The following is a 23,717-nucleotide window of genomic DNA, read 5'->3' as shown; positions in this document are numbered from 1 at the left end:
TCTAAGCAGAAAACTCATGAAGGAGCTCCAGCGGAAAAAGGGGCCAAAGCTCAAATGGAGGTGTCAAAGGGATGCCAAAGGCAAACAAGAGTAGCCTTTACCACTACATTAGTAGTAAAAAACTGAAGAAGAAAAATGTGGTTTTGATAAGTGGATTAATAGATAAGTAAAAAATTAGTTAATTAATCAGGCTCTGAAGGAACTTGGTAATAGACCTACTCTGCCTGGAGACTGATGACAAATACAGCAGTGCTCTGTTCTAGTTCTGACATGTTTCCCATCTTTATCAAGGATTTTCCACAGGTGATGGAGTGCATACTTACTGAGTTTGCAAATGACATCAAACTGAGAGGACCAGTCAATAAAATCTATGGCAGAGCTGCCATCCAGAGACACCTAGGCAAACAGAGGAAGAGGCTGCCAGGAACCTTCTGAAACTTAGCAAGAACAAATGCCAAGTCCTGCATTTGGAAACAAATGAACTCCTGCAGCAACACAGGCTAGGGACTGACTAGCTGAGGAGCATCTCTGCAGGAGAGGACTTGTGGGTCTTGGTAGCAAGATGCACATGAGCTAGTAGTGTGCCCTGGCATCAAAGCTGACCAGTAACATTCTGGGCTGTATCACCAGGAACACAGACAATAGATCAAGGAAACTGAAGGAAGCCCTTTACTTGGCCCTCATGGGACCACATCTAAACACAGTTTTAGGCCCTCATCCAATATGCAGTCTCCATCCTTGGAGGTTTTGCACACCTGTCTGAATATAGCCCCAAATAAGCTGATCTGACCTCATAGCTGAGCCTACTTTGAGAAGGAGATTGGACTAGAGACCTCCTGAGGTCCCTTCCAACTTGGATTAATCTCTAGTCCTATGATTAGAAGAGACAGAAAGACAAGGCTTAGAAAAAGAAAGAATGGAGTTTAGATCCAGAAGAAATCCACCCTCATTTATAATTCTGCCATCTAACCCCTGCACCCTAAAAGAAAAAGTGCCTAAGTGACTTCCCCAGCTAGGTGAGCACACAAGAATATCTCCTTGCAAAACAGGTGCCAACCTGAAACATCGCAGTACTGAGGGGGTCCCAGGAGCACAGGGAAGTTCAGCCACAATACTTATACCAGCAAAAGGGAAATGGGTAGAAGTAAAATCCAGCTATAGCTTTCCACCCCAGGAAGGTGTGAATAATCATTAGGAAAATATTGCTTCCTCAGAGATTTGCATCATATAAAGAAAATTTAAAAGGTTCCAAAATGCAGTTTATTTTTAACATACTGCTTTGTTTTGATTTTAGGTTGTCTCTGGAACTATACTCTCTAAGAGTTTTCTCTTAATTTGTCTCTCAGTTTTGCATAATGACTAACATGAACCCAGAGGCATCTGGCATAATTATACCCAATGCAGCCTACCAATAGGATGCGAAAAAGAGATGCCGTGTGTTTCTATATCTCAGACTTCATCGAGACAGGCTTTCAGGTTTATTTAGCTCTTGAAAGTAAATGGTGAGAGGAATGAGTAGGTGGAATATCAAATTTTTACAGTGGTAAATGTTCCCTAATATTAGCAGCTTTCTGTTACCTCAGCCATGTATCAGAGGACATACTACATCCTTGTTTGAAAAAAATGCTACAGCTTGAGTTCAATGGCATAAAATAGAATAGATAAGAGTAGCAGAGGGTAATGTTGGGCCAGCCATGTGATATTATGAACAATATAGTTGCTTGTAAGGCAGCTGGGTATTTACAGCAATTTCCCCTGTGATGAGGGCTGTTGGTAAATGCTGCTAATAAAACCTTACAATAACAGTAATTATATCTTTCATTTTTAATAGTGTCTTTGATCCTAAAGGGGCAGCTAGTTTACTGCATGTTTTCCAATTAAAAATGGCATTAATGTTTTATGGCCTTCATCCTATTCATCCTGCTTACTAACTGCTTAAGGAGAAGGAGTAAACCTGTAGCTCTGGAAAACCTGACACTACTTCGCATTTCTGTATTCCCTTTTCATTGCAGGGTGTCTACAGCCTCTCCACACAGAGTGCTGGAGGGTGACTGTTTATCTCCAGTCATTGATATGATATGACACGATATTATGCCTCCTAACGTTTTTATTATATTCAATCCTTTTATTTTAAGATATTCAGACAAGTAGTCACACTCCATGGTGCTAGATGCTATATAGAGATTTATCATAAAAGGCAGTCCACAGTCCACAGAGTCTATAACTAAACCAGACAGGCCACTGGAAAATGTAGATACTTGATCCACGGAGGGTCTCAAATACAGAAGCAGACTTTAAAAAAATTACCAAGTTCACACAGGAAGTCTCTGGAAGAATAGGGAACAAATAATCTCTGGGCTCAGTTCTGCTTTCACACAGGATAAATTTGGAAAAGTTAAATTCTGTACTTTGGTCATGAATCGACAGAAAGTAAAGCACTGGGCTAGGCTCCCTGAATGTCAGGATCATCTGAGGTTTGTAAATGCTTAGCTTTAGGCTAGAATATTCTAGACTATAGCAATCCATTTACTAAAATAACTTGAGGAATCAAAAGATTTTTGCCCTGAGTTGAATCTTTCCTCTACATACTAGTATCTTGTCAGACTGAATTCTATCTAGTAAATATAATATTTTTATAGGAATAGCTCTCCAAACTAAGCACTATTCTTTACATTTTTATTTTTTTTTAATTGTTCAGCAAGATTTTAGACAAGAATGAATAAGAACTCAGCCTTCTCTAGACCATGTTGCACTGCAGGCTTTACTGCAGCTCTCCCACATAGGAGGAGGAGGTCCCTATGGAAATATCTCAGTTTCCCCTCCTGTAGTACCAGGGAGGTGTGGGAGGTTACAGAGGGAGTGAAACAGTGACACCCCTTGAGACTTCATTGTATTCCTTGTTCAAAAATGGTATTTCTTGACTCTGGGGTTTAGTTTCTTGGTTTCAGCATCACGAAAGATTCAAGCACCGTGGCACAATTCTGTTTGCAAAAAGACCACGACAAAAGTGCATTAAAATGGTGTAAGTCTGCCCAGTGGTGATTCTGCCAAGCAAGTAATAGATTGAAGAAGCTCAGGAGGGAGTTCTAAAACAAGACTGGTTTTTCAAATACATATTTAGAAACAAATGATCTGATTCTCTTTCTTATGCCTTTTGGGGCCCATGAATGAGCAGAAGTTTCTTTTTTTTTTGGGCTGATGTGACAGTAGAATTAGACTGGTCAAGTGTCTCCATTGCTATAGTCCATGTAGATGTTTAGACCAGCCAGAAATTAATAGAGCAAATGTCACCCCAACAAGACTCACTTCTCTAAACCATAACACCACTGTTGAAAAAGGGTGTTGTGCTGAGCCAACACCGCTATATTTGGCTAATTCTTCATGCAAAGAAAAGCCCCAAAGTTTTCTCTTGAAATCACCCTTATGACTCTTGCAGCCTGAAGAAAGGCAGAAGGTATATGTGGTAGGCTAGGATCAGATCCCTATATAGATTAAATGTCCAGCAGTTTGAATGCTTACCCAGATCTTGTCCACAGTACCTCAGCTTCCTGATCTTTGAAATAATTTAGGCAAACATACACTTCCTGCAGCAATTTCATGTTGGACTGAAAGAGGAATATGAAAAAAGAAGAGATTTACACTGAATTGAACAGATGTTTTAATCCATTTCAAATGCTAATGAGCTCCAATACTGAATTTCAACAAAGCTATTAATATTAGTTCAAAACTCTTCCCAGTAGTGCATGTAAAGGTGTTACATCTCTCATCTGTGTTTAGATAAAGAAGGTTTTGTTAGCTCATTTTTCTTTTATCTTGACCATTGGAATACCAAGTTATACCTTCTTGAATATTCATGAGAAATGTGTCTGTGTGTGTCTCTGTATCTATAGACACTGGGCTTTCTTTTGGATCAGACGTAATGCTTGCTCCATCCATATAAAAACAATCTTAAGTCTTAAGAAACATTTGAATTCTTCGAAAGTGGAGGGATTTATAAATACACAGCTGGAACAAAATGAATTATGAACCTTAAAAGACAGATTGTGTTTCCAAAACATGAGGACAAGTATGACATTACTGTAAAACTATGCGTTTTAGCCTATGGGTAAAAGTAGTACATGAGGGGATTATTTATCTTTAGGTGAATAAATAAATGGCAAGTGTTTGGACACCCTTCTCATATTCCCAGTGGAGCCTACCAGCAGTCTCTTATTTCTGTTACGGCTTCAGGACTTTAAGACCACAGGAACAGAGGTAAATCAGATGTTGCAAAGGCAGAAGTATCTGTGGTGGCTCTCACCTTCACATCTAAGGGGCCCGATTCAGTTGAATGTGTGCTTTACTTAAATACAGTGATAGTATCATGACACTCTGGTATTCTGCTCCCAGACTAAGCCATTGCTTTGTGTAAAGGCAGCAGAACTGGGTCCTTGATATTGTATCTGTCTGACCATGATAAAAGTTTAATCCTATACTGATCATGACTGCAGACTGGAAATAATTCTGGGGAAAATGTCTGTATTTGTGCAAATACTTTGCTTTGGTTTATTTGGCTGTAGAAAGACCAAAACAGTCATACAGTGATACACTTAGTAGATTTTGTAGAGGCAAAAAACTTCTGAAGTAATTGAAAGTGAGCTGTAAAGACAATGAATCGTCAGAGAGTCATTCTTTTAACATTTAACTTACAGAAATTCCTGCTCTTCCTGAAATATTGTTCCATTACTTCAAAAATTTTAGAAAAATGACAACAAAAAGTCCCGTGCTATTGTAGCTTCTAAAAAGACCATAACCAATCATAGACCATCATTGTTTAGTGTCTTCTGTGATTAATATATTTTTACATATGGATAAGATTAATACAGTCCGATACAGATATTATCTTTGCATTTAGCCTGGAAGCTCCCTTCCTGATTAAAAGTGCTCGCTCTGATGTGTCAGCCCTGTAGTACATCCTGCATAGTACACAGAGTGTCATGAAAATTGTGCCTTAATCTTCTATGAAGTTAGATGTGATAGCATACAAGCACTCAGATGCTTCAGTAGCCATCCTTTCTCCACAATACTCCACTAACTCACCCAGCAATTAGGAGTTTTGTTCTTTTTTCAAGCAGAGAATTCCTGAACTCATATCTTTCACATGTTAGTAAAGTGCTCAGGCTGTGAGGTATTCTGGTTAACTTGTTCTCCACCCTTTCTCCTGAAGTGCAGCCAGAAGTGCTAGCATTGTGGGCCAGAAAGAGTACAGCCAAGAAGAAACCTGACTCTAGCTTAAGGTTCAGACATTTGGTTAGAAAGGGAAAAAAGGAGAGATGACAGACACTCCTCCCTTAACTGTGTGTATATTATATAACTGTTAAAACAGTCCTGGGAGCAGAGTTAAGAGCCATAAAGTTTATTATTATTAAGCACCGACCTAATGTGGCTAAGTATATGTTGTATTTTTCTGCTTGTAGTAGCCCTGAGAAATACAGCTTCAATGGATCTTCATCCGTCCTTTCTCAAGTCTGTGGGTAAGATCATTGCAACATTCATTACCTTCCTGTATTTCTTTTAATTAGTAATTGATTTGCTATGCATACACATAGCATGGGGAGTAAACAAGAGGTCCCTTCCTACTCAAACCATTCTATGATTCCTGTTAAAGGCTTTTGAATATGTTCTCATGCGCCTGGTAGCCAAGCAGATCATCACCTTGTAGATATCGCATATCTGGAAGGCAGTTTTCTTGGTCTATTCATTAAGGAAATAGAAGAACACTCATGTTTTAATCTGCTAGCACCAAATATGATGCAACACAAATGGTTGAAATGAGAGGCAGAGGAATGAGTTGTGTAAGAATTTTAGAATATAGTCATCAAAGTGCTCACAGGTATTCACTGGGATGTAAGTGCTGCATACTGTTCAAACAAATAATTAAATATAATCTTTACCCTGACAGAAAGACATCTTAAGTAAACAAGGAAGATAAAAATGGATTGGGAAATCGAGGTACAGAAGAGCAAGGTGACATTCATTAGATAAACAAAAGAAACCAAACAACCTCCTCCCCCAACCAAAACCAACTAACCAAACAAAAACCAAAGAGTCAGCAAGACACTCCCCTGCTTCTGCTGCCCAACTCAGTGTCCAGTATGGAATACATATCATATTTCCTTATCTGGATATGTTTTCATGTTTGAAACACATAAGTTCCTGAAACCTCTGCTTAGACAAAGTCTACGCTTTCAGGTAATTATGCAAGCTGTTAATCTTGTGCCTTGAAAACACTCCTTCATAGTGCTCCTGGTCCCATTGACGTGCCTTTTCCAATTAGAAACACAAGCGCTATTTGACCTAAAAAGGGATTCGAGAGTTTAACCCTAAAAATCAATTAAAATCTCCGTTTATGGGAGAATTTTGAGTCACCTGATGGTAAGCAAAATAAATGGTGATTTAAATGTTTAACACTTCTTTAGAACAGACTTTTACACAGACTTTTAGAATATAGACTATATACATGCATACATATAGATGCATGTATATGTATAGATATGTATACATATGATGTAGAAGGGTGTGTATATATATCTATATATACATATAGGCAAATTCTGCTGTTCATAACTGAACAATATTCCCACTGAATAGCATAGATTTTAGCTCTGTTTGAGAATACCATTCCATATGGAAGAAGTTAAATCCTGTCTGAAGTGCAGAATTTCTTCTTGGACCTCCTTCAGCTTTACTGTATAGGCAATTAATAATTAAAGATTCAGAAAATAGAAACAAAGAAGAGGAAGCTCACCAAACATGGTTTTGCTTGCAAAACACAGAGAAAAATCTCTCTAAGTTATTACTAACATTGAAAGATGAGGGAAATTCCTGACCTTTCAGCAGTCAGTATTATGGTTAGACTCTGTTGTATATGATATGATCTCTTAGTGGGGCATCTTTTTAAGGGTCAGCTGCTCAAAGAAAAGGTTAATGTTTACTGGCATGTAAAAAATGGGCCCTGCAAAACTTCAGTCAACTGGAAACCTTTGTCAGTTGGAAGTCTAATTAGATTAATTCAGCTTAATTATGTTTAGTATTTAATAACAGTTAAAAAAAGGCTAACTAATATACTTTAAATATCATATTCTCAAAATTATTCTCAGCCTTAAGTAGTCTATGTCATAGGCACCAGCTTGAAAATTGCTCAGTTTCCATAGAACAGATTAATCTTACTACATTGTGCCAAAACAGCCTTGTCTAGCATGTGAAATATCATGTGTCAATTCTTTATTTCAGTTTTTGAACCAAAGTAAATGGTTGCTATAGCAATTGTTATATCATAGATTATTTGGCATTCTTCAATGATTCAGGACAATAATGGCTGATGTTTTAAGCATTTTTGTCACCTGTGTAGTGAAAGCAAGGGAGGGCATATTCCTGAAATCTACAGCCTTCCTGCTGACATGTGGTTTGAAATTGAATTCTGGAATGACAGGCAGAACATTTTCTGTACTATTTTCAGATTGAGCTGAGAAAAAAAAAAACAACAAACATACAGAAATAAAGAGTTTGAGGCATATAATTAAGTTTTCTAAGATGTTCATTACAGCTGTGTGAAAATACAGTTATTCTCAGTTTGACAGCAGATGCATGAGCTCTTCCCAGAACGTTGCTACATTACAGATGCCTGACTTTGAAGTGGCCCGACGCAAACAAAATGTATAGCGACATTCTGATTTTCTCGGCATTGTGCCTCACACTTTGAACGGTGTCATTTTTCTTTTTAGCACACTGGACCTAGGTAGAGCTTACTGGGAAAACTACTGTGCTTTGCCAACTGATAGTTCAGGATCAGAGAGAGGAATCTTCACTATTTGATGGTGAATAACTAACTAACTGCTATGTTCAGTATCAAACCAGAGAGGGATCTGAATCATGACTTGACTGGAGTCCTGTCAGAAGCTCTGACCTGTACTTCTGAGATGTACTTCAGACCATCAGGAAGTGGAGGGACACCATAGGACAAAACATGTCTTTTCAGTTATCCCACAAGATATTTGAGGGGTATTGGTTCAATCCAAGCAGGCTGTTAAAAAAAACACATGTCTTCAGTTATTTTTATTTCTATACTATATTGAATTGACTAAATTATATATTTAATGTCATGTATGCATGGAGGGAGAAAGCTTTTTCCATTTTTCATTATTTCCATTTAAAATTAAATTAAAATTTATGTGTTCTCTGGAAACATACGTGATAATATAAATAAAATGCAGCAGAAAAGAGTGCAAGAAGTGAAAGTATCAAATTCTCATGAATAGATGAAAGTCCTTGTTTCCCCCCCTTTCCAGTTCTTGTTTAGTTGATTCATTTATGTTCCATGGAAAATTCCTTACAACATGACCATGAATCTGATCAATGTATTCAGGTCACAGGAAATAGAGGGAAAAAGATTGAAAGTGATTCCTTGGCTAAAAGAGGTATTTCTCTACCACCCCTCTCCAGATATCTTGCCTTCAGCCCATCCTAATTCAATTAGGAATAGTAGTAGAAAGGTCTCAAATTACTGCAATTGCTGCAACAAAAAGGGAGGAAGATGATAAAAAAGTACATACCCCTGACCTGTGTGGGACTTACCCAAAATAACTCAATTATATGTTGTAAAAATAACTGTTACCTATACTACTATGTAGTGGTGATAGCTATGTGGAAATGGCATTTATAAAGCACCTTTGACCACTTCACCTGAACTCAGATCACTAATTCATCTGGCCTGGGACAATTTCCAACACTTCCAATCTGTCAACAGTTCCAAACAGCTGCCATTTCAAAAATAAAGCCAGCCTTTCAGACACGTCTTCTTTCCCTCAAGATGTGGCATTATTCTTTTCTTTACTCCTCCTTTCATAAATTCCACTGACACGATGTGGGATACATAACTGGTCCTTGAAACGGTGGCTAAAGAAGTGGCAGATGCAGTAGCTGATAAACTGTCTTAACCCGAGATGATAAAAGATTATTCACACTCATGATCTGAGATTCCAGGTTCTAAAGAAAAACAGGAATAACTTCTGCCTGAAAAATAAAAAAAGTGAAACCTCATAATCAAGAAGTACAGAGAGGGTACATAAAATCTACTTTTGACTTTTTTTTCCCAAAATATTTTTGTTTATATAATAATGAAAATCTGGTGGGATGACATTCTGTCTTTATTGCAACACTGCAGCGAGTGGAATTTAAACTAAATTTATATATTAGGAGAAGTGATGACAGGGGACTGTTTGACTGAGGAAGGGACAAGAAACTCCATTAGTCCTGTTTTCTCCAAATTTTCACCAACAAAATTTCCATATTTTTTAACACAGCCAGGATTATATCTTTGGGAGTCACATGGAAATAAAATGAGATCATCCACAGATATGGGATGTAAGGAGGCTGTGTGAACATGGACTTCCTTCTCAAAGTGGAACAATTCATACTTATTGAAGGCTGCTTCCCTCTGATTGAGTTCCTCCAGTATGTCTCCCTTGAAGTGGGAGAAAGCTCTTGCAGCTTTTCAGATGGTATAACTAACCTCAGCACAGTGCTTTGCTGTCCCTGCCAAACTGTTTCTAGGTGTGGAACTAGTTAGTTCAAATACTTCTGTATCATGATGCCCTGTACAAATCAGGCAATACAATGTCCAGAACAATGGTTGACATCTGATGGTTTCATATCTGCGCATAGCATGCTGTTACAGAGGAAAAATATATGTACATGCAATAGATGAGTTTAAACTCCTGTAGAGACTCAACAGCAAAGATTTAATATTTTTTCATTAAGCAGATTTTTATTTTCTTCCAATTTTCTGGCATTTTCAATTTGAGGGAAACTGGTTATCCAGTTTTAGAGAGACAAACAGCATGACCATGAAAACTGTTTAAAATATGCTAAAAACATATACAATTATTTACCCTGCATTCCTGAGAAACACTATACTAGCAATTGATGGTTGGCTGTATGGTTTTATTTTGTATTCTTTTAATTTGGCCACTGAAATTTCTTATGTGTGATAACCCTACAAAAAGAGAAGGGCGTATTAACAGTAAGGTATGGTGACAATAGCCCAAATGGTCTGCAAGAAGAATTAGGATCAAAATAGTATTAGAAGCTTCCTAGGTGATGGGAATAAAAAGCTGAAGAAAATAGTAAGCTGATGATTTTTACACCTCTCTAAAAATAAAAACATAGTGGATTCATGATGAAAACTTTCTAGTACCACAAAACCAAACAACGTAAGACCGCCTACCCAGCCGCCCTTCTTAACCTCCGAATAGAACTGGTGTATGATTGATAGACACTAACTATGGAAATAATTCACAAGGGGCAGAAAAGTAAGGTTTTCCATGGGGATTATTGTTTTCAGAAAGTATCTTGGCTCTGTAAATAGCTCTGGTTCAAGTAAATGTAGATGATGCTCTGCAGCTATTTATCGCTGTGCTGTAACCTGGGGAGACTGCTGACAGGGCTGACAGTGCTCCCATGCATGCCACACAGAGGAAAAAAGACTCAAGGTACACAGCACAAATTCTCATGTGAGAAAAGGCTTCCAAGGGGAAAGGGGGCCTGGTGCGTTTCCCACTCACTCCTTGGCTTCTGGAGTTGAGATTGTACCTTGGGACGCAGTTTAGGCAAAGACATTTGGGGTTTGGGTACTGCTGCACTTAACCAGCAGGTTAAGAGGAGGACAGCACCTCAGAAGTGAGCAAACCCACATCTGCAGAGTCAACAGAGGCATTATCTGGAAAATTTTTGACATGGGGCCCCTTCTAGTTTATGTGTGGATGGGATTATGAAGAGGACACGTTAATGTTTGCTAACCACAACAGAGCTGCCCTGTTCGACACCCCACAAACTGATGAGACTGTAAAAATTCCTCTGGGGCTTTATGGAAAATAGATCCTTGTTCTAATTCTGTTCTATGATTAGTTACTGCTTTATAGTGTTTTTTTACACCCTCAGGGGACACCCGCTGACCTAGCTCACAATTCTGAGCAGTTTGTAAACCAGAGTTTACTTTCTGTTAGCACAGCAATACCTCAATGCCATGTGAGAACTCAAGGTTTTACATATTAGTGGTACATACAGAAAGCCCATTTAGAATTTGCCATGGCTCACATTGTCAAATCTTTTTTTTTCCTAGCATTACATCCACCAAAACATCTGTAAGCCTGCCCCACTAAATAAAAGCGCCTGACTTTTAGAAGAGAATGAAAGCAGCTCTTGCAGATTCTGTGTTTATAGCATGTCATATGGTACAGCTTGGTCAGAATATTTTTGAAGTTAAATAGTGTTTAGAAAAGTTCCAAAACAAAAATCAATCCAAGAAAAAATTCCAAAGAAAAGATTTCTGGTTTGTAAAACGTTGTCAGCCCTGCTTCCTTTGAGTAAGGCCAATCCACAAAATATGGCTTTGTCTGTGTAACTCTAACATGGGGAATTGTTTTAATTTTGTTTTTCAGCTGAAATAATAACACTTCTATAGCCATGGAGGTATGGTGCTGCCTTATTTCAATAACAATCAGACCCGTCTGAGAAACCTGCCCCCAATCCCCTTTTGTCCATGGAGGAAAACTCCCCAGGCACTGGATTACATACTGAAATACCTTTACATCCACAGGGGCTACTTGAACATGTAACTGCAACCTTCTCCCAGGTATACTACATGTCAGCATAGGCTTTAGAAAGCCCAATATCTTCAGAGAGAGCACTTTGATCATTTTGTTCCTGGAGTACAACAGGAAGCTAAACTAAAAGCAAACATCCTAGTTCAGCATGTTTTAGTAATCTGCCCAGGAATATGATGTTCCCTGACAGCCGATGTGTAGCTTTCGCTTTCTCGTCCTCTCTCATAAATTAATTCCCTTTTTGTTAAGTTGAATGTTATATGAATTAGGTTTTTTTAAACTACAAATTCCCAAACAGGCTTCTGATTAACCCATATGTAAGTACAGGACACACTACTTGTGTCCAAATTCCCCAGTCAGACCACAGCTCACACAGACTTCTGTGTATCTCCTCGATGGGGATGTTGGGAGTTTCTGTTTGTCTGGGGAAGGGTTATTTACCAAGCATGTGACTCTGGCTCTATTTCACCTGAGTGTCATGATGGTGGCTTTGGGAGATAATGGTCAAGATCTCAGTTCCCCTTAAAATGGCAAAGCAAATCTCTAGCTTCTGTGATTGCAGGAAAATTTTTTAAATTGTGGGATGCTCCTCTAATCTGCAGAATCCAGAAGTCAAAGAAAATACTTTCCTTCTCTCTGTGTTTCATTTTCGCATGTTTTTTATAGCCTGTTTCTTTCTTTAGTATTGTTTTTTGTTTGTTTTTCTGCAGAGAAGGTGGAGGCACGGGAATTAACTTACAGTTTTACTTACCTATTTTTTGTTCTTTGAGGCTGATAGTGAGCTTTTGATAGCCTTCTGACTATAAGTGATAACAGCGTTATGCTGATTTCATTCTAACTGAAATAAAGGGCAACTAGTCTCCAAACAGCAGCAGCTACCAACTCCTTCCCAGAAGCAAGTTAAGGTCAGTGTGCCATGATCTCTCTGAACCAAAGAAAGATCCAAAGGGACTCGTTCCTTGTAGTGCTCATGGCAGTCCTAAAGAAAAGCCTGGGGTGAGACCCAAAGAGGAGACGCAGCCTGACTGACAGTCTGTGTAGTGTTCTGTGGATAGGAGGAATTTGCAGCACATGTGTCAAAACAAGTATTTTCCTCTTGGCAATCCGAGAGGGGTGCAGGAGGCTTTCCTTTTCCCTCTTATAAATGGCCCTGCAGCCTGGAGGTAAGGGTTTGATGCCGGACAGCTGAGGCTGTGTATTTCTTGTTTAATTGTTAACTCAATGCTGCCTGCGTAATTTTAGATGTAATTGTTTTTTCCCTCTTTTTAAAGTTTTTTATTTTTTACTGTCTTTCTTGCATCAGTGGAAAAAAATATCAGAAGTATGGGAATATGGGAATACTGGAGCAAGTGGAAAGAGTGAAAACAGCCATTTTCCTGGAATATAATATTATCTCATGGGGGTCAGAAGCAGATGAAGCTAAACAATTACAAAAGAGGGTGCCTTTATACATATATATGTTCTTAGTCCTTTTTGAGGCATAAAATACTTGAAGTTACTAATTTTACTGTAAAAACAATTCTTTTTGTACCCTCTGGGCAGCTGTATTAAGATTTAAGCTACTGTTGAATGATTGGTTTCTTTTTCTTTTTTTTTTTTTTTTAGTTTTAGTGCTGTCAGTATATTCAGTGTCTGTTTAAGTAAGGCTCATGTTGCTCAAGGAAGATTGCAACAGATTTTGTGTTTTGTACACCCAAGAAATTACTGCTTGCAGCTAGCAGGAAAGATGTGAAGGATTGAGAAGGGAACTTGCTGGTCCTTATTTAACTGTACTATTCTGAAAAACACCTTTCAAGAAAATAATTTACACAGTTTGTTATGGATAAGAAATTCTAAAATTAAAAAGGCTTAAAATAAGACAATTCGTTCTCAGAGAACCTGCTGGGAATCGCTCATTTGAAATCATCCAAGAAAAAATACTTCAACATTATTTACAATGTCAGATTCTTGGATTAAACATTTGAGATATTTCTTTAGCAAAAGCTTTTCTTCCCCCCCCGTTTTTGAAACCAGGTTTAACTTTAAAATCACAGTTTTATTTTCTGTAGAAAAGAATTCCTTGCAAGTGTAGCAAGGAAGTTAGATATTTTTTTTTTTTTTAATAGAGGAATAAGGAATTAATGTGTCTGAAATGCGTATTCACTAGGAAAGTTTAATTTTGTATGAGGTGATAGCTTTAAGAATCATTCTGATTAATTGTAAAGCCTAATGAAATCAGCAGGTTACAAAATAACTATATGATCAAGTGATCTGCTGGATCTGACAGGCTGCATTCTTCAGTAGACCCAGAAAAATATTTTTAGCTGATGTGTTTTGTTTTGTTTTGTTTTTTTTTCTGAGAGTAAATGTAAAGCCTGGTGAACTGAAACATTTCATGAGTTCATTTCTGTTTTACCTTACTGTTAATACAAAACCCAAATATTAATATTAACCAGATAAAAATGCTTTGTCCTTTTAATATTTTTTTTTAGTGGGGGGGTGTGCAGAAGTGGTATGTGTGCAAAGGAAACTATTTTTCACTCAGAAATCTTCTTCATTTGTAATTCTGGCATATAAAAAAAGCAGTACTTGAAGATTTAGCACTTTGGATCACAGGAACTTTTTGTCTAACTTAGTCAGACATGAAATGGAATTTTCCAGACTATTTGGTTCCTACAATTGTTTAGGCAACCCAAAATGGCTTTTCTGCTTCAGTTTTACAGAGTAGCAAGGAAATTTGTTGTTTTCCTTTGTTCAACATTCCTTTTTATCTGGAAACTCTCATTTTGAATTTTAGGAACTTGATGCTATTTAATAGTGTTAATAATTTAAACTTCTTGGATCTTTTTCGGGTAGTTCAGACCTTGAGAAAGCAAACTTTTGCACTATTATACATAAACTCCAGTTGACTCATCTTCTCCAACTTCAGCACCTGTCATTGAAATAAACGTTACACAAAAGCCTTACATTTAATTTACCCTACGTATCTTCCTATAGCATGAAGGAGACAATAGGTGCTGCACTGAACTGCAAGAGCAGTAACGAAATTCAACGTTAACAACTTTTGTCCTCAAAAAAATGAGGCCTTAAGCAACAATAAAATAATTTATGTTATACTTCCTACAGATAATGTTCTTCCCTCCCAAGCTGTTTGTACCTGGCAAGATGCCCCAGTCACCAGCCCATGAAATTCACAGACACTCATCTGTGCTACCACAAAGTAACTTAGCTGTTCTATTTTGGCTGAGAAGAGTAAATTTCCAGCTGGACAACAGTCTGCAGCACCTTACATATACCAGAAGATGCCATACAAAAATGTTAAAGAAAAAAAAAGGCAACTACTGAAACTTTGGCTTGATACTCATAACTCAGAGTAGTTTGTTTTTTTGGCTGTAGTGGTCTATGGAGAGAAACAAGAATACATGAGGTAACGCCACTGATATTTTTGAGATCTGAAAAGGAAATTACCCAGGATGATAATGGTTCATGCAGAAATACTGGACTTACATGTTTTCACACAACAGCATCTTTGCTTTAACAACAGGGGCACCACCAGACCACCTAAAATGATACCAGGTAATCTTTATCTTCCTCATTATTCAAATCAGGCACTCTAGAAATCCCTTTCTATGCATCTTTTCAACTTCTGTGTTAGATGCAAGTATTCTATTTTATATAAGGCCTGGTACAACACACTGAAACCTACAGTACTTTTTTTTTTTTTTCCGTTTTTTTCAGAACTCCTAGTCCCTTTCCATCTTTTCACATGCTTCCTTTTGGGCCAGTTACTTACTTTGTGTAAGTTACTTATTTTATATTGTTTACGTTTAGAAAGCAGACAATTCTCAGTCCTTTTTCTTGCTTTGTAAACCCAGAGCTGCTGCTGCCTTCCAGTCCCAGGAGAATGTCCTACTCCCAGAAAATATTCTTTTTTTTTTTTTTTTTTTTTTCATGTGAAACCAGCAGGGCACCAATTCTTGGAGTAGTTTCCTTTCCTCTCTGGCCAGGGTGGTGAGGCTGGGAACTCTCTGTACTTCTCTGTACTTCTTCTAACCACCTCCTCTGCTAGTGCACTGAGTGCCTGCCCTACTGCCAAAGAATAGCTGGTAGTAAGGTTTAACAGTGGTTAGCAATGGTGACACAATTACTGTGATGTTAGATGCCATATGGAAATTACAGTTAAGGTTTCTTGTCTTCATTATGCTTCTTCAGTGCCCAATAATAATAAAAAAAAAATGCCCTGTGTACTACTGCCACTCAGGTCTCAATATTTTCATCTGTTCTCATTTTGCTGTGAATCTTTCTTTGGTCTCTTCCTCAAAATATATTTTTGTACTTCCATAGAACCACAAAAGAATGGTTGAGAAGGGCCAGAAAGGGAGAACTTGTTCCACCCCTGCCCTCAGGACCCAACAAAAGCCAGAAACTGCAGAGAGAAATCAGAGGAATGAACAAACTGATTGCTAACTACAAACCCTCAGTTCACTTGCTTCTGACTTGTTGCTCATAGGAGGTTTTTTTCCATCTGTAGCCTATGCAGTCTAACTCAATAGCAAGTTCTTTGTTGCATGGACTTCTTTTACAGATGTGATTTTGGAAAGCAATGATTCTGTAACACCACTGGCTAGGTGAGGGGGAACCTAAAAAAAAAAAAAGCCTGTGATTTTTTTAGAAGCCTGAGCATGTATCTTCTGGAAATCAGACTCCTCTAAGAGTTCATATTTTCCAGTCCCTCTGTCACTCTGGCAAGATCCTGAACAGGTTGTGGACTTTCTTTCAGGAGGAGTTATTAAAACACAACATAGACAAATACTTGCTGGGAATGTCCTGGATAAAAACAATTCCACTAGTGGTTTCCAAAAGAAGGCTTCTGTCTTTTTCCATAAGAGGACTGGAAGAAGTCCCTCAGAAATCTCATCCTCAATTTCTTTACTATTTTTCAAATTTTGCAGAATGTCTGCAAAACCAGGAGGATTTTGTAGATAACAAGTCAAAAACTAAACAACGTAATTACAGGAGGTGAAAAATTCTGGAAATTATGACCTCACTCACGAATCTGATACTAATCATCTGCAATAACAAAGTTCTGAGAAGAAAACAAAATGATGGCTGAGAGCTAGTTTAACAATAGCTAAAACCAAAAATGGTTTAACAGTAACAACCAACCAACAAAACCCACCAACCCCCCAGAAAGGAAGTAGAGCTAAAACAATCTCTATTCAAAATTCTGTTCCACAACAAGTCTCAGTGGAGTCTTTGGGACTGTGGTCCCCATATTTCAGTCAGCCATGTGTTTCATGAAAATTCTAGATCTGAAGATTCATGGAGTTTTTGACTGTTCTTAGGACACTGTCTTGTGTTCTTGCTTTCATGCTTTTGCCCAGCACCTCAGCAGTCAGATCATTGCTTCGAGAATTCTGGCTTTAAATTTGTCTCAGAAATTTCCAGAGAGTGCCTTGGGGAAATCTGGGATGAGAGACACCTCACAATATTTCTGTGGAAACGATTCCGTTTTGAATGAAATAGTTAAATACTTGTTAAGCTGTTGGCCCTGAGGTTAGGGAACTTGCCTGAAAAGGGATAGATTAATATTTCAGACTGCTCTGATTAATAGTTCACTATTTTATGATAAACCAAGCAGGGAGGAGACCTCTAGCACCCTCCTTCCAAGTAAGCCTTGCTTTAAAGTCACGTTTGCACATTTCTTTGCATGGTTTTCTCGTTTATGTGCCACCCCAACTTGGGTGAGGGGTATGAATACAATATAACTCTAGGGAAATCTGAAATTTTGTGCAAGGTGTTTCCAGCTGCCTGGCTTCAGTGCCTTTCCAAACACTACGTCAGACTTTGCAAAACATATACTTACGTGCCCAACTCTCCCCACACAGCCTTGGTACCTAACTGGAGTCTGGTGAATCAAAGTATTAGTAAGTTCCTTCTATGGATTTCACCTCTAGCTAATTGTTTTCTTATTATTCATTAAATTCCTATTCAACTAAAAATAAAGTTCTCTACCAATTGTAGCAGAACACAGAAAACATTTTGCTGTAACAAGTTATATATATGGATTGCAAGCTGTGAGATACCTTCTGCAGGACCTCACTTGGTCAAAACTTAGGAAAACTTGAAGCTTAGCTGTATATAATTCTTTGCCGTGGCAATGTATGTCAGTCCCATTGTTTGAGGTGATTTGAATTCAGTGAGTGAAAAAATGCATCAACATTATTTGTACATTCTTTCCCCAGGTTTCCCTGATTGCTGAAATTGCCTCTAGAAAGATTCTTGCAGAAGATGGTAGTGTGGAAGCTAAGAATTTGGATGGACTTTTTTCCTGATAAAACTACAAATAGGTTTTTCTTCTTTTTCTTTTTTTTCTTTCCACAAAGGCAGGGAACCAGTTGTACCCTCCATGGGTGCACATTAAAGAGTCACTGGAGATTGTTTTCATGCTTTCGTTTATCCCCACAGCTCTTGTAAGATGGTGGATCCATCCTACATAATTTTATTTATTTTAAATAATACGTGTATTAAATTAGATTACATTGCAGTGGCCGACACTGCTAATATTAACCGTGTTGTTTTAGATGTAGATGTAGATGTCATGATATACAAAATGATTCATCACTAGATGTCCAAAGTATTGAAAAGAAACATTAGCTATAAGAACTCTAAACAATTCTATTCCTTTAACAACTGTTATTATGGACAAGGCAAAAAGACCTTAGGTGTTTGCGAAGTGTTGAAGTTGTACCCACCTGACTCTCAAATATCCCTGTACAGCTATTTTGAACTTCCTGGAAAAACAGAGAACAGATGATTATGAATTAATATGTTACTTCATTTGGCATCTCATAGGAATCTGATACCTGGGGAACATTAGTTATCCAGGCCGAAAATAAGAATCCCCGCTCTTCCATCCAGTACTATCTAGTTTATAGTGTTGTTTCCAGGTTATGATGTTGCATTTAATTACAATGCAATAATAAATTACCTGTTATACAATAATTTTAATTGTCCTTCTCTGAAACTGGTCTTCCTTGCAGCTGTGTAAAAACAAACAGCTTGAGCAATTTGACTCTTGTCCTTGGATATCTGGGAAGTTTGTGCTTACCAAGCGTTTCAGTTCCCCCTCAAAGAAAGACACTAAATTTCTTGGGTGAAAACAGAAATAATTATCTCATCATTGTGGTCTCCATGGGGGATACATCTAGGATACCGCAAAATTGAGAAATAAAGAACTTTGACTGAGAATGAAAGTGATGATTCGCAACAGATTCTGCCCCATTGTCTGTATTACCCTGTTTACAAACCATTTTTCAAAATTTGCTAAGAAAGCAAACAAAGTCACGGTTTAATGGTACTCATACTATGAAAACCAAGCAGCCCAATGACTTTCCCTCTTCAGAACAGAGAAATATCAACCCAAAGAAGCAGGTCTAAGGACTCAAATATTCAAACCCTCCTTTTTTTCTTTACGATTTCTTCAGTGATTCTTCCAGCTCCCGCTGTCTTGTACTGGTTAATCGATACTTTGCAGGTAGTTGGTCTTAGACCTGTGCATTGCTAGCAGTTAAAGGGTGATGATTTCCAGAGAAAGGGATGATCGTCTTTGCACATGGAGAAGAATGCAGTAACAACTAGAATTAAAAATAAAATAAAATAAAATAAAAAAATAAATTGTCTGGTTCATTAATAACATTGTGACTCTGACATGAGCCACTAATTATATGGAACATTCAGAACAAAAAATAAAGAGGTGGTAGGTAAGGAGAATGGGCACAAGATCCAGAAGAGGCCTACTATGTGTGTAGTTACTATCAAGTGAAAGCCAACTATGCTTTAACATATGTCCAATTGCATTAAAAAATTATCATTTCTGAATTTGAAAAGTTCGCTATAGACACAAACCAAGAAAAACAAGGCCTTTTATTAAGTTAAAGTGTCTTTGGATTTCTGTCTGCTGCAGCAGAAATGGTACAGCAGTTTTGGAACTGAATGCTGAATGCATTGAACTAAACAGTCACAGAACAAAGCATTATCAAAAAAATTGCCAAAGAATATGACAGGAATATTTGGCCACATCACTGTTTTTCGTAGAATGTTTAAGTGAACACTGAATCTTGGAACAAACCCAGTCAACTGAGGTTAAAGGGTTTCACGGCAGTATTCTAATCACCAATCTGTTTCATCTTTTTTTCTTTTATTAAGATCAGGACGTAGCCGTCTGCAAGCTGACCTATTCCTTAAGTATATATACATGTCACTTAAGGATTTAACGGTCAGAGACACTGAGATATTGTCCAGATCCCTTTTTGACAGTTCAAGAGACAGCTCCAAGAGGCTGAAATACTACCGGGATTTGAAACAGCATGTGCAAAGAGACTCCATGTCTTCAGCTAGTTAAAGTGGTTTGTTTCCATAATTTCATATGCATTAAAAATAAATGTATAGCAAGTAATATTTTAAAGTAACATTCTGTTATCCTGCTGGCATCATCTCCAAAACAGTCATATGTCTTTATGACATTCCATTTATTTAACTGCTTTTCACATTAAAAACACTGCCCTGGTGGTACTGCTTGCTCAACATTTGACTCTCTAGATCTGTCTGTTCTAAAGAGGTGAAAACCCCGGGCAGAGCAGCAAGGCCAGAGAAGGGAAGTTCCCTGCTAAAAGTTTATCAGGTTAAGGAACAATGTGCATTGCCCAATGCACTTATTATCCAGGAAGTTACTCATCACTGTTAGTTATTCTTACTGAAATACTACAATAATTTCCAGTACTTCATCCAAGAAACTGTGTCCTTCAACTAACAGCGTGTCCAACATTATTAAAACAGCCATGCATGATTCTGAAGAGAGTTTTGGTTTTTGTTTATTTTTGTTTATTTATTTATTTATTTATTTATTTAAATTTAATTGAACACAAAAGCTGATGAGGTGTTTTGCATTTCATTTTATTTTGCCTAGCTGGAAAGCAGAATCTACCTGTGCCCTGAATGGGTTTGTTACAACACAGTCTGGATTTATGCACTTGGACACCCTAAATCCTTGGGTTTTTTCTCTCTTCATAAAGATGGTGTAACTGAGGATTTGTATTCTGAAGGCAGGCCACCTGAGCTAAGAAAGAGTGGGAAAAAATGTTATAGAGTTTTCTTACACTCCCAGTATGAGAAAGCTGTTTGCATTTCAGCTTGCTCATAGCTAGAATTTGTTTTTTGCCCTTGCAATGAATATCTTAGAAACCAAGAAATTGGTTTGTGGATTGTGAAGAGCCTTTCAGGGTACTCTTCCCCACTTGTGCTGAATGATGGTGAGGACATGAAGGACCCGTGGTGCTCAGGAGCTCTCAGAAGACCTGCAGTGGATGAAGAGCTCGCAGCTGCACCACTCACAGGAGAAGGGCCCTTCAGAATGGTTTAGGAGCACAACATATACCTAACCACAATGCTGCCAAGGATGGCTGCCAGGTCAAAATGCCCCTCTTCAGGACATGCATTCAAGACTTTATTGGTGAAAGGTTCCATGTGCTCTTAATTTCCAATTGGTATGTGGTGTCCTTGAGAAGAGGTGTTGTCAGCCATCCCCAGAGCACTCTGAGCATGTAAAAACGGCATCCTGAATCTCTGGGTCTCTGCCGCGTTTTGCAGGATGTGCATCCTGAGGACAGTACACTCAGCAGAGTGTTTCTATCTGCAGAACAACACACCGTGTGTCCTGTTCCTTGTGTTCTTGCTGTGTTGCACAAGACCAGCTGTTATGTGACACAAATGTGACACAAAGCCTTTACTTCACATACTCTATGTGAAATTAATTGATGCTGATACAAGGAAATTCAAGGAGCTGATGAAGAAATGGAGATTACAGGTTATTGCCTCATTTTCTGATTTCTTTTTTCTGTTCATGGACCATTCTGCCTGCAAAGATCAGAGTTAAAATATGGTTCAACAGGTTGCAATTTGGCCTCAGTGATATGCGAACCAGGAAGACATGAATAACACACTGAGATTGGAGCTGTATAATAATACAAACACTTCAGTGATGTACCGCGTGTTGCCTGAAGGCACTGGCTTGCAGACGAGACCTTCAGCTCTTCATCTGAGCTCTAGTGTTTTGTAGATAAATGATCATGCTGCACTTCTGAAAAGAGCACAGGGACAACTCCAGGTTTCTAGTTAACATTCACTTTAACACATAATATAACATGCAGGGCCGTTATTGACTGAAGCTTGGCTGTTAATGTTTGCCTACACAGTCACTGTACTTACTAGCACCTAATTCATCTGAAAGCAGTCTTTAGGATTTTGAGATGCTAAATAAAACTAAATTACATTTTGCCATTCTGTCTCACTTATAAATCTCTATAAACATAAACCAATCCTGTGTGTGCAGTTTGAACACAAACTTTGCTTCTGAGTACTTTTAAATGAGAGTTTTTCACATCCCTATTTAGATGCAGTATCATTTCTGCCTTCAATGTTAATAACATACGCAAAGGGACTGAAAGTTCTGCAAAAAATCACAGTGTGTATCTGAATAAGTAATGCAATTCACAGGTGCAATTTTCTTGCAGCACTTTCCTGAGTGTGTGTGTCTGTGTGTAAAGCAAAGTCTGTGCTGGCAGCAGAGCTTTCCGTATGAACATCTCCATCCCCATTTGTTATCATCAGACCCAAATGTTACTTCAGCGAGCAGCAGTTAACAAGCAGTGGTTTAATTCCTCTGGAGCCTGTTCCCTGCAGAATGCAATCTCACATTAGGACTTAATTATTTTAAGAGTTTGGAGAACAAAAAGATCTTGACAGCAAGATAATGATGAGCTCAGTGAACCAGGGGTCCCAGTCCAAGTCGTTTTCCTCTGCTGATAAAGGATGTGGTGAAAACCAGATTTAGTTTATATGTATTATCTGTATTATTTATCTGACAGAGTCTTTGAATGCAAAGGCAAATAAAGAGGTTAATGCACTGAGTTCATAGTTTGCTGGGAAAATTAACATAAATTAATAAGACCACCAAACATCTATGCAAGACTGCAGTAATATACAGAAAGGAATGAGAGATGGTGTTTTGAGGATGTGTTTTCCACTTACTCAACCTCTTATCACAGGAATTATTTCATTTGCTATGCTGTCTTCCCTAACCAGACCTTTCGTTCTCCTGAATGAAAATCTAAGTCATGTAAATCACATGTGTATGCATAATGTACAGAATGGTCATTATCTGCAAATAACTTGTGCAAAATTTTGTGTAGCGGATGATTTTAATTTTTTTTTTTCAATGTTACATACATTTTTTCTTATAACAACAACAACAAACAAACAAAACAAAACACCAACCAATGAAACCAAACCAGACAAAAACAACCAATAAAGATAAATATTCAGCATTGATATAGAACATCAGACAAGCTCAGAGTTTTCAATGTGAAAATATATTTGCCTGGGAGTAGCACTACTTGATTATTATTTGTTTCCAAAATTTCAAGCTATAAGAGCTGGGCAGAAAATAATGCCAAAAGCACTTGCAATCTGTCTCATATTATTTTTGGTAGTTGCATCAAGTTTTGGAATTTAGAAAAAAAATAAGATAAATTTATAGTGTGTTTATAGATTTTTCTGGAAAATAGGATATATGTGTCGATTATAAAATAAAAATAATAAATAGCAATATATTATTGGATATAATGTTTTATTTCATGTACAAATAGGTAGAAATACTTGAGAAATTAATTTTAAATATTGCAAACTTTTCAGCATGATGACTTGCTATGTGAGAAATGTTCAAAGTAACAAAATTCTTAAGGAGATCAAAAAAGAACAAAGAGATTCTGTAGAAACAATGGACCAAATATATCTCAAGGATAACCCCACTGAGATCAGTGGAGTTGCACTAGGGATATACTTGGCCCAGTGACTCCAGAAATGATGTTAATGAGGAACCTTAACACTACTGCTAGAGAAATCTCTATTTAGACCATGCTGTGGCAGTTCATGTGAAAAAGTAAATGGGACCTTCACATGAACTGCACAGCATGTGAGTGTGAATCAACAGGCTATAATAAATTGGTTTGGTTTCCTTCTCCCAGACTTAAGCAAATG

The 23,717-nt window shown here is 37.7% G+C and overlaps 1 long non-coding RNA gene across 2 annotated transcripts in view; it reads left to right on the top strand.

The window, feature by feature from the left end:
- The window catches only part of LOC136099238 (uncharacterized), a 117,275-nt gene extending 97,988 nt beyond the window's left edge, over nucleotides 1-19,287 (top strand). The window contains exons 4-5 of one of the 2 annotated variants that reach the window (XR_010651058.2): nucleotides 5,457-5,513; nucleotides 17,867-19,287. This is a non-coding gene — a long non-coding RNA (uncharacterized lncRNA). The remainder of the gene's footprint in view (nucleotides 1-5,456; nucleotides 5,514-17,866) is intronic. The other variant, XR_010651059.2, reaches the window with a different exon arrangement.
- Nucleotides 19,288-23,717: the final 4,430 nt, after the last annotated feature.

Source organism: Patagioenas fasciata, chromosome 3 (assembly GCF_037038585.1).
Source record: "Patagioenas fasciata isolate bPatFas1 chromosome 3, bPatFas1.hap1, whole genome shotgun sequence".
Classification (NCBI taxonomy): domain Eukaryota; kingdom Metazoa; phylum Chordata; class Aves; order Columbiformes; family Columbidae; genus Patagioenas; species Patagioenas fasciata.
This window is presented reverse-complemented; position numbering and strand designations above follow the sequence as displayed.